Here is a 10,682-nt window from a genome sequence, read left to right on the forward strand (position 1 = left end):
AATCATTTTATCCAAACAAACAATGGAAAAAGCCACACGCCAGGATCAGGTTTTATGCTGCTAAATTCCTGGAGACGAGCCACATGAAAAGGTCTGGTTCTGAAAACAGCAGTGCATCAAGGGGATTTATTTTGGGCTGAGATGGCTCAATTAGGTTTAGTTATGTACAAAAAAAATGTTTCAACGAGCTATCATAACTATTTAGTGGTAAGTGCAAGTTCATAAGAGGTTCATTTTGGGATGATCAGTCGATATTTTTTCACTTCTTGTATCCATACGTTTCTTGAATCTTCCTATCCAGATGTTGTCAGCAAGGAGGCGCAGTGGTTTCATTCGACAAAATAAATAACCATATTTACTTTTTATTTATATGGAACATCACTTATCTGTTTATGCTCTTTATGAGACTACTTCCTACTGACTGGGTTTATGAGTCATGCTAAGAGAAGGAAATTAAGTTTTATCCCTAAGATGCGCTTAAAGGTGTGATGAATAATTAAGTGGAAATTAAACAATGCATGAAGGGATGAGGCTCTTAGTGGAGAAACATGAGGGAATCCTGAAGTAAAGCTAGAGCGTTTGAGAATATTTCAGAAGAGATATTTACTGTGGTTATGAGTTCAGCTGCATTCCATTAAGTGCAACCGAGTGATCATTTCTATCAGACTGAAATGATAAGACCGTTTCCCTCTTGGGAAATATTGTCTATCAGGAAAGTCACTTTGTCCAACAATTTCATGGCCAGATGAAATCTATCTAGTGATTGAGTCCTGCCTGCAACTGTAATAATGAAGCAGTTACTTATAGACTCTGAATGTGAGTAACACAAACATGCTGCTGTAGGAGAATACCGACTCTAGTCAGTCATGATAAATGTGCATGATCTTTTATAATAAAAAGTTATTTAAGGGGGGACAACAAACCGTCCAAGCCATTGCAATGAAAGCTTTTTAGCTTGTTCGCTAACAGGACAATACATTAACGGTCTACTCAGATGTTGTACTTGGACCAAATGAGACTGCTGTCTCATGTATTTAAATGATTCCGCAACAGTGGAGCTATTTATGCTCTGAAAGAGGACATCAAATAAAAAATGGATGCTTCAACACCGCTAATAGGCTACAATAGTTTCCTCTATTTTGGACTCTCCAGCTCTCCATAGACCTTTTTCACAGCAGTCATTTTAACATGAAATAGTAGGGTCAAAGCAGATGTTTCCAATGACGCTAATTAACGTTCAGTTCTATTTATTGCAGCAGAGACTTTCCAGCGAGCCAACATCACTGACAGCACAGTAAAGAGCCCTTTTAAAGCTCAGAATATGTGGCTCTGATCGCCGCCATGTTGGCAGTCCTGCCTATTTCGCCTCCCAGTTGATCTAAAAATGGGCAAAGATGTGGCTCATCTGTGGACCTGAGACAGGCCGAATGACGCCTGGTTGCTCAAATAAGCCACCTGTAACAGCACCCAACTGTCAATCAAAGCAGCCACGTTACGTTGTTAATTCTGCATAACTTTAAGTCTTAATAACATTTGAACAGGTGACTTGTGTTGTATTGTATTGTATTGTGACTTGTAAATTCACCCTCAGTACAGTACATGCACCACAGCAGCACAGCAGCAGCAGCATTTCCTCAAAGGTCAGCACTATTAAGACAGTTTGTGATTGATCAGTGGTGCAATTTTGCGTGGCAACCAAGTTGAATTCTACAGAACCTAATGGATACACTTCTGTTAAAATTAATTGAATTCCTATAGCAAAATGTTTTTATTTGGTAGTTTGAAATGCTTCTTTTCTTTTTGTGGCTTAAGAAATAAAAACTAAAAGTTTATCTTGTGCAAAGGCCTGTTTTTGGCCAGGATGAATGTTATTCTGGGTTTTGGTAGGACATGCCTAAGTTGAAAAAAGATAGAGCTAAAACCATCACTTTATAATTGGAGCTGAGTCAGCAGGTGAATGATTACAACTCCCCTGCCCTTTGGGACCATCACCATCATTATGATGTATTGCAGTAAGAAAAAATGGTTATTACTGTAGAGTGTAACCTTGCCCTGGGCCCTGCTAATTAGATAGACTAATACCAAAAACCGCAAGCTCCTGACAGGCTGTCAGTCTTGTAGCAAAGAGGTCCAGACTATGCATTGCATGTGGTGGCTAGATACAGTGATAGAAAAAGTGTGAGAAGTGAGACTGTCCTTCAACCTGGGTTCAAGTTCCTTTGACAGCAAACATCCATCGTGCTGAATTGTCCTAGAACAAGAGCAGACACTGAATTCCCACATGCTCCTGAGATGTTCAGCCAAACGAGAAGTTTCCTTTTCAATCAATAGACTATCACATCATTTCTCCCTCCACTGACAGCACTAGATCATTTAAAATTGGCTTTGTCATGCAGAATTTAGGGATGCTGCCCGCTGTCAAATAGCCTCCAGTTTATGTGACACAGAATTTAGAGGTTAGGACCTACAAGGGGATCACTCTCTAGATTTTGTGAGTGTAGAAAAGCTAACATGGTTAATTACATGGGCTGCCAACAAACCAGAAGTGATTTCCCCTGGTGGTTGTAAAAGATCTCTATTACTATGAGGCATTTTTCTCTGGCCTCAGCCCATGAGAGAGGCTCAGTGTACTGTATCCTGTGCAGGAGTCATTAAATAAACCCCACACGGCCTAATCCACTCAGCATCAGCTCATTCATGACTACAGACAGGGCCAAATAGTAGGTGTGTATGTGTGTGTATGAGTATTTATATGTATCTGGAGCATCTGGATACAACAAAGTGATGTTTATCAGGTTTAATGTTTACCATCTTAGTTTAGTATGTTAGCATGGCCGAAAAACAAAGGGTTGAACAAAGTATTGATTTTGACCTGATGGTTTAGTTGTTCATTTGGATGGGAACATGAATGTTTGCGCCAAACGTGACACCAATCTATGTAATAGTTAAAATGTCATTGTCATGGTAGCTCAAGGAAAAGTCAGGTGATCACTAAAGTCACTGGGATTAGTCCTCTGGGGACCATGAATATTTTGTGTGAATCCATGTAAATGTAAAGATATTTCACTAGATAAGTGAAAACCTTGACCTTTTGGTTGCACTTAAAGGTCAGGGGATCACCAAAGTCAGTAAGATTTATCCTCTGGGCATCATGTACCAAATGGATGTCGAGAACCAAAACAACCTCATGGTGGCACTCAAAGAAAACTCAGAATCGCCAAATGTCTATTCAAAATTTCATGGAACTGATGCAATAGTTGTTGTAGTTGCAATAGATGTTTCAATGTGGACCAAAGTTGTGGACAGACAAAGTGGTGTTGCTGTCCATGGAGCCATGGTGGATGGCTGCAAGCTGCCGTCACTGTTGTGGTGAAACGAAATTAAACTGGGGATATTGATTGAAGTGGTAATGATGGTAAGCATAATCATGATGACATTGACATCAAGCTTGACAATGATTATTTATCTTGATGCTGATAATGATATTGCTAAATAAGTAGCATCAATGAGGGTATACCCATGCCACAGTGTTCCTCTGTGAGAAAATAAATTCCTCTCTCCCATCTCACATCGGTCTTTAGCCTCCTTGCTGCTAGGAGTGTTTTTGAAAGGAGAATATCCCCCCGTAAGCCAGCTCGGTTGGTCCATTCATTTTTAGCTTAATCTGTTCAGTATGTGGAGCAATTTAGATCGTGAAGCCAGGCCATGGCCCGTAATCCATGGATCACTCCAGGGCAAATGGCTGCCCACATCCAGGAATGACCCTTGCAGTCTATCTATTCTCTCACAGTTTATTTCTGCCTGTTCTTGCTTTTGTTGGCCCTTGATCTCCACTCTGGCTCAGAGCCAGGAAAAGACAATAGAAGACTGTTGATAGATCACAGTTGAATGATTACAGGCAAAGTGAAGCAGAATAGAAAACTCGACATTGTGGATGCAGGTGAAACGTAGGACGGATTTATTCATTTAGACTGACAAGAATGTTATGCAATGTTGCTGGTTGGACTTTTTGTTTTCGCTGCAGTCACCCCTCCAACTTTGTCCCAGACTTTTTCCACAGCGGGCCCCTTCCACAGATAAATGTCTCACCTTTTCTCATCTTCTGTCTTGCTATCTTTCGAAAGCTGGGCAGTTCAGCACAGCAGTTCATGGGAAATACGCAGCAGGGATGCAGTGTTGGCATGTCAACGATAACCCACGTGTCACTTCAAGATACTGCCGGCGGCTCTCTCTAAACCCGTGGCTTTGTCTTCTGTCAGTGTCGCCATCACAGCTAAATGCCTGTGACTACACAGCTCATCGCCAAACAGAGGTGTCATCCTAGAGATGTATCACCCTGCACATGTCCCCGTGTCTTTGCTAGTCCACTCGAGGTGCCAAACTGGAGTGACTCTGACTCAGGATAGTGTGTATATGCGTGTGTGCATATCTGTTTTGTGTGTGTATACGTGTGGGTGCCCTTGTGAGAACAGATTTGAGTTTCAGCCCACTGGACGGAGGCCATTTTGGTAAAGTGAGGTCATTTTGGCCTGTTCCCACTTCTTCATGGAGCTGTAACCATGGTCAGCGCCCCAGGGCAGAAATCAGCTGTTTGGCCCATCACACTTCCAACTCTCCATGAAGTACAGTGCACACTGCACCCAGGTCACCATGGTCTCAATTGTATTGTGTTTCAGTTTGATGGAGGCAATTCAATGAAACGGTGTATTTAATAGAATTCACCGTGTGAGGATAAAAAACATAAAACATAATAACAAGGACAAGGACCCTGTCAGGACAGGAGTTCTAACTAGTGTCTAGTTGATATTATAATGTTTGACTCGATTCTTGTTTGATTTTGTCCGACTTTTCATCTAGCACCACCAGCAGGTCAGAAACTTGTCGGATTTAATAGCTTGGCATCTGCTACATGTGCTAGAAATGTGTACATTAATGATTCCCAGAAGATGCATTCTCATGACTTTGGTGATGACTTTTCGTCTAAAGCCAGGACTACATTTATGAGTAAAGCAACTGTTGCATGAAGTCATCACCACATTGATGTCCATCCACCATCAGGGCAACATTTAATTGGTCCGATTGTTTGATTTATGAACAAATACTTGTAGGTAGTAAAGCAGTTATAGCCTACCCATGTAGTAAGCAAACGTTAGTATTCTAACACGCTAAACGAAGATGGATAAACATGATTACACATTGCATAAAACCTATTATTATTATCTGCTAAATGATCTCTATAAAGTGATATCAACAGATGAATGTAGAATCTGTAGGCAAGGGACCAAGATTTTGGCACCAGAAATGTTTCAGTTTGTAGTCAGGGTATTATTGGCCATCGTGTTTAAGTGAGCTTTGGTTGCAACAGGAGAACAAAACAGAGAACACATGAGCTATTGTCTGTTACTGCATTCATGCTTATAGAGATTAGAAAAAAAGGTGTCTTTATCATCATTCTCATGTGTAGGCAGTATTGGATTGGATATTCGTTGTCCATTTCTAGATATCTACTGGCTACACTGGAAACATTGAAGCAACAATTGTAGAAACATTGTCCATTGCCCCCGGAGGCTTCTATGATAGTCGATGCATTCTGGGACTGCCTACTGAACATCAGCATTCTTAGTCTTGTTGGGAATTAAAGTTCAACTTAAAGTTAGGCTGACACTAAATTTTATATCAGGCCGATTTTAGCCTTCCATTAAATACTTTAGCATCACCATCATGAATTACTACTAAGAGGAATCTTAGTTGCTAACTGTTTAGCTCCCAAATATGAATTTTCGTCACCATATGTGTGAGAAATCTTGCTGAAAAACACACAACATGCCTTGCAAGTCCAAATTCTAATGGGTTTATAAAGTGCACGGTTGCTTTTCAGTCCATCATTAACACAAATCCCAAGCCAGGTCTCAGATCAGATTCTTGTGCCAGTTCCTACCACCAAACCCATGAGCATAGCACAGAGCTCAGTCCTGTTTCTGCATTTAGCATTACTTTGCCCTAAAATGACTCCTGTCGAGAGACCTCAATGAAATTCTTTGTCACTTCTGAAAGTGCAGCGGTGGTGCCAGGCTCCAGTGTTACAGAGCTCCTCACTCAGTCTCCTCCTCATACACAGCTTGTCTTGTAAACACGTGTTAACACCTGAGATTTGCACTCATCATACACCTATGTGTGTAATTAAATGAAGCAGTGATTGCTATTACAGATGGTGACAATTGCATCTGTTTATGAGAGCAGCTGGATATTCCCCAGCTACCGAATTACAAACAAGTCACATGAATCATCTTCTGGCACCAATGGTGAGTTGGCGTTTGAATCTAAGGAGTGATATTGGAACAAAGCCTTGTAAAAATATCACTCACTTGGCAGCAAAACTACTCTGGGCAACATGAAATATCAAATATAGACGACTTTCTACATAATCAAACAAGTGCATATATATATAGAGTTGTAATGTGAAGCAATGTGTGCAATGTTCACACCCTTTGTTCCACTGTGTAGTCACTGTAGTGAAGAATGTGAGCTCTGCTCACCTTGGAAACAGTTTATCCGGAGGATTAGATGTTACCGTCATCGCCTCAAGACATTTGTAAAATATACAACAGTCAACAGTACATGACTGAGTCAGAGATCAAAATGAAGATCAAATTGGTGCAATGCACACTGCACGCAGACATGATTACACTACATTATGATGCATTGAGCCCAGTGTTGACAGAGCACACAGCGACTGAGGTATTTTTAGATTTTGTTTGCCTATTGAATTACTCACTATCCTGGTAATCCCTTGTATTTCCCCTGATGATTGGTATGGAGTACAGTAGTTGATCCAAATCCTGCCCCTGAAATTTAAAGCTGTTATGGTTACACTGCATATTTAATAATAGCTACACCCTGTAGTTATGTAGGGTATGACTCTTTACTGATGAAATACTTACTTTATTCTGAAGGTCAGACATTGATTTTGGTTAACATTGCATACAAATCAAACAAATATCCATTAGAAACATAGGTACTAGTGATAGTTTCAAGACTTGTGATACCAAACAATGATGCAAAGTATATTTATGACCACATTTTAAGAATAAGTGAAAGTATAATGAAAAATAATAGTTTTGTGACTTCTCGTATTTGTCTTCACACCCCTATGGGATTCACTAATATTACCTCCAAATATAGCTCTGGGCCTTACACTGTAAAAAAAGAAACTGTTGTTTTTAAAAGGTAAAAAACTTGCAGCTGTGGTTGACAGAATTTTACTGTAATTAATATGGTATAACCTTTTCTAATATTACAGTAGAAGGATAGTAGTACTGTTAAATTCAAGTATATGGTTGGCGTTTTGTTTCATATTTTAAAATATCTGTAGAATCTACAGTGAAAAACTGCCAAACCGTGACAGTAAAAGACTGCAAGTAAAATATGCCAATAACTATTACAGCGTTTTACTGTACAATTAACAATCTCTAATATAAAATAATACTGTTTTATTCTGTATAAATTCCCTGAAAAGTGTGCATGAATAAAGGTTTTGAATATTTTTACCATCAAATCTACAGACATTTTTTAGTGTGTAAATTACAGAGTTTATTTGTAACAGTAACACAACACAAATGTATATCTAGAGAAGGCTGCATTTGCAGAAGACACATGCTCACTGCTGAAAGTTTTTTTCTTTTGAGTGTTTGACCGAAGAAGAAACAAAATAGAAAATGGAAAATACAAGATGAGAACAGTTCTGAATTTTGTAATGCCACGGCCTGTTGTTTTTACACTGGTTTGCAGCCTTAATGCTAAGCTAACAGTCTGCTGACTGTCGTTTCATATATAACGTGCAGATCTGAGACTGGTATCAATCTTTTCATCTCACTCTTGGCAAGAAAGTTAATTTCCCAAAATGTTAAAGTGTTCCTTTTAATAAGTGGCTGCCCGAACAAAGATGCAATATGTGAGTTAACAGATACCAACCTCAGCCCATCTAATTTGCTGCGAGTGTGTGTGTGTCCTCTGTGTGTATTATCTGTGTGTATATCTCTGCGTGTGACACACACACCTACAGCTGATTGCCTGCATGTTCGATGTTTTAAAACTAGAATGTTCTTCCACACTGTGTCCACTGGGAATTTGAATGTTATTCATACGTGTACCTGCAGGTGTGCGTGTGTGTGTGCACAGTCTTGTCAGTTCATGAAAGGCTGATGGTTTCAGATGGCCTAACTATTAAGAGGTTAGACCTCGGGAGACTTCCAATGCGAGGCTCCATCCCTCCTGTTCATTACCGCACTGTTGTCAAAACCTCTGGCAGCAATCCAGCCCACCAAAGCCATCTTGCCTCCCCCCTTCCCCTCTCCTCCGGTCTGTCTCTCTCTTGCTCGCCTGCTCTCATTCTGTGCCAGCTCCAGCCGGTCTTGGGGATCAGGAGCCAGGGTTGCCGTGGCAACTTGTCCTATCCCTATTGCTGGATAGATCATCCCTAGATTGTGTTCGTTCACCACCTCAAACTCTCCACACAATGCACGCACAGCCTTTTGCTCTAAAAGAAAAGAGTTCTTGATTCTTCTTTGTTTTTGTTGTCTCATTTCTTTCTTTATCTCTGTTTCCCTAAGTGAGCAGGGTTGGGGAGATGACGCTTTGTACGGCAGCTGTGGCTTGTTTAAGTGGGGGTCCAGAGTGAGCCATGCCTTTGTGGGATTTCCTATCATGCTTCCTCCACTGGCAAGGCAGTGTTTGGCAGGGATTGGATTCTCCAGGCAAGAAATAGATATCTAAAACTGTCCAAGATGTAGAGAGAGGGTTGATATCTGTGGATCTCTGACAGGTGAATGCTGCATGTGCATCCATGCACGAGCAGGCGCGTGCAAGGGTACTGCTTTACGTGCAGATAAAAAACCCGTCCACACATACACAAATAAAAGTTTTAGACATCTCAGAGAGAGAGAGCTGCACCAGAGACAGAACTAATCTCACTGGATCAGTTAAACCTTCAGAAAAACAACATTAGACTGCAGTGAAGGCTGCTGAAAAGGGAAAGGGTTAGGTACTGTAGCTGATGTTATGAAACTACTACCTGCAGCTTATAATTAGCAAGTCCAAGTACAAGCTGCCATACTGCCAAACAGTAACTGTATCTAATCTAATTTAGTAGACAGCTGGCACAGATGAATGGATGGGGGGTTACAGTCATGCTAGAAGCACTGCTATTCTACCTATGACAATGCTAACATGTTATTTAACACGTATAATCTTGACCATGTTCACTATTGTAGTTGCTAATCAGCAAGTACATTTGAGGCCAGGGGGAATGTCCATCCAATAGTTGGTAAGACATTCGGTTCAAACCCACAATGTCAACCTCTTGGTGGTGCTAGTGGAACCAAAAGTCGCCACAGGCATTAGGTCACATCCTCTGGGAACAAGGAGAGTCTGCCAAATTTTGTGTTAGTTGATTGAGTAGATGTTGCGATATTTCACTGTGATAGTGCGTGGAATATTTGACCTGTTGCTGTTGCCAAAAGAAGATAGAGGACCAGTAAAGTCAGTCGGGTTCGTCTCCTGGGGGTCATGAAAGACTTTGTCAAATTTTGTGGCAATCGATTGAGTAGATGTTGAGATATTTTATTGTGATTTTGTGGTATATTTGACCTGCTTGTTTTGCCAAAAGAAGTTAGGGGACCAATAAAAAAGTTTGTAGGATTCATCCTGTGGGGACAATGAATTACTGTGTTACCCTTTCTTCCAATAGTTTGTGAGGTATTTTAGTCTGGACTGAAATGGTGGACCAACTGATCAATATTGCCATCCTTTTAGAGCCACTAATAAAAAAGTGTACACAGAATTGTGATTGATTTTTACATTAACCTTTGTCCTTTAATGGCAATTCAAGTTTGCTACCTGCAGTCCAAAATCTGTCTCCTTCTGCCTCCAAACCAGTGCTGCCAGGCTTTAAAGAGAGCATCTCTTGGCTGATCAAAGAGTTGCGATAAGTCGCCAGATGATGTTATTCATTTTCACATGAATACATTCTTCTGCAGCGCCCAGCTCTCAGAGGACAGACCTGCCTACACTAGAGTATTAAAAACACTGTGATCACCACATCACTTTAGATTAGACACGACACAACTGCAGAGTGTGTGTGTGCACTGGCATCAGCTGCACCAATTTACCACCACAAGCTTTGGGAGTTGACACATTGCTCTCCACAGTCCAAATAAAACAGCTAAATTTGTGTCTGGTTGCTCCTGACAAATCAAGTCCCCTGAGGTGCCTGAAAACTTGCTAAATCTAGAAACGTTTCCTCACGTCTGAAAACTCTTTGAATAACCCAAACTCTAATCTGCCAGTGCACATTACTACACACATGCATACATCATCGACCCTGCCTAATATCTTGACAGGACAATCCATTTAAAAGATGTCATACAAGGTGAAGTTGCTCACTGATCAATGTCCTCCATTGATTTATGGCTAATGACATTGAGAGATGACTGCAAAAAGCTCCTACATTTAGCTTATTGACACGCTGTATCGAGTGACGGATAGCTGACTGAGAATCATTTTCTCGGACAGTAAAGCTACCTGCCAGCTAATTGACAGTACAAAGGGCTGAATATAGAATGTGCTTTAGTGTCTTCAGCAGCACCCGCTTGAAGGGATTGACTGTCACCATCCCGGGAAGTGAG

Source organism: Larimichthys crocea, chromosome XIX (assembly GCF_000972845.2).
Source record: "Larimichthys crocea isolate SSNF chromosome XIX, L_crocea_2.0, whole genome shotgun sequence".
NCBI classification, from domain to species: Eukaryota; Metazoa; Chordata; class Actinopteri; family Sciaenidae; genus Larimichthys; species Larimichthys crocea.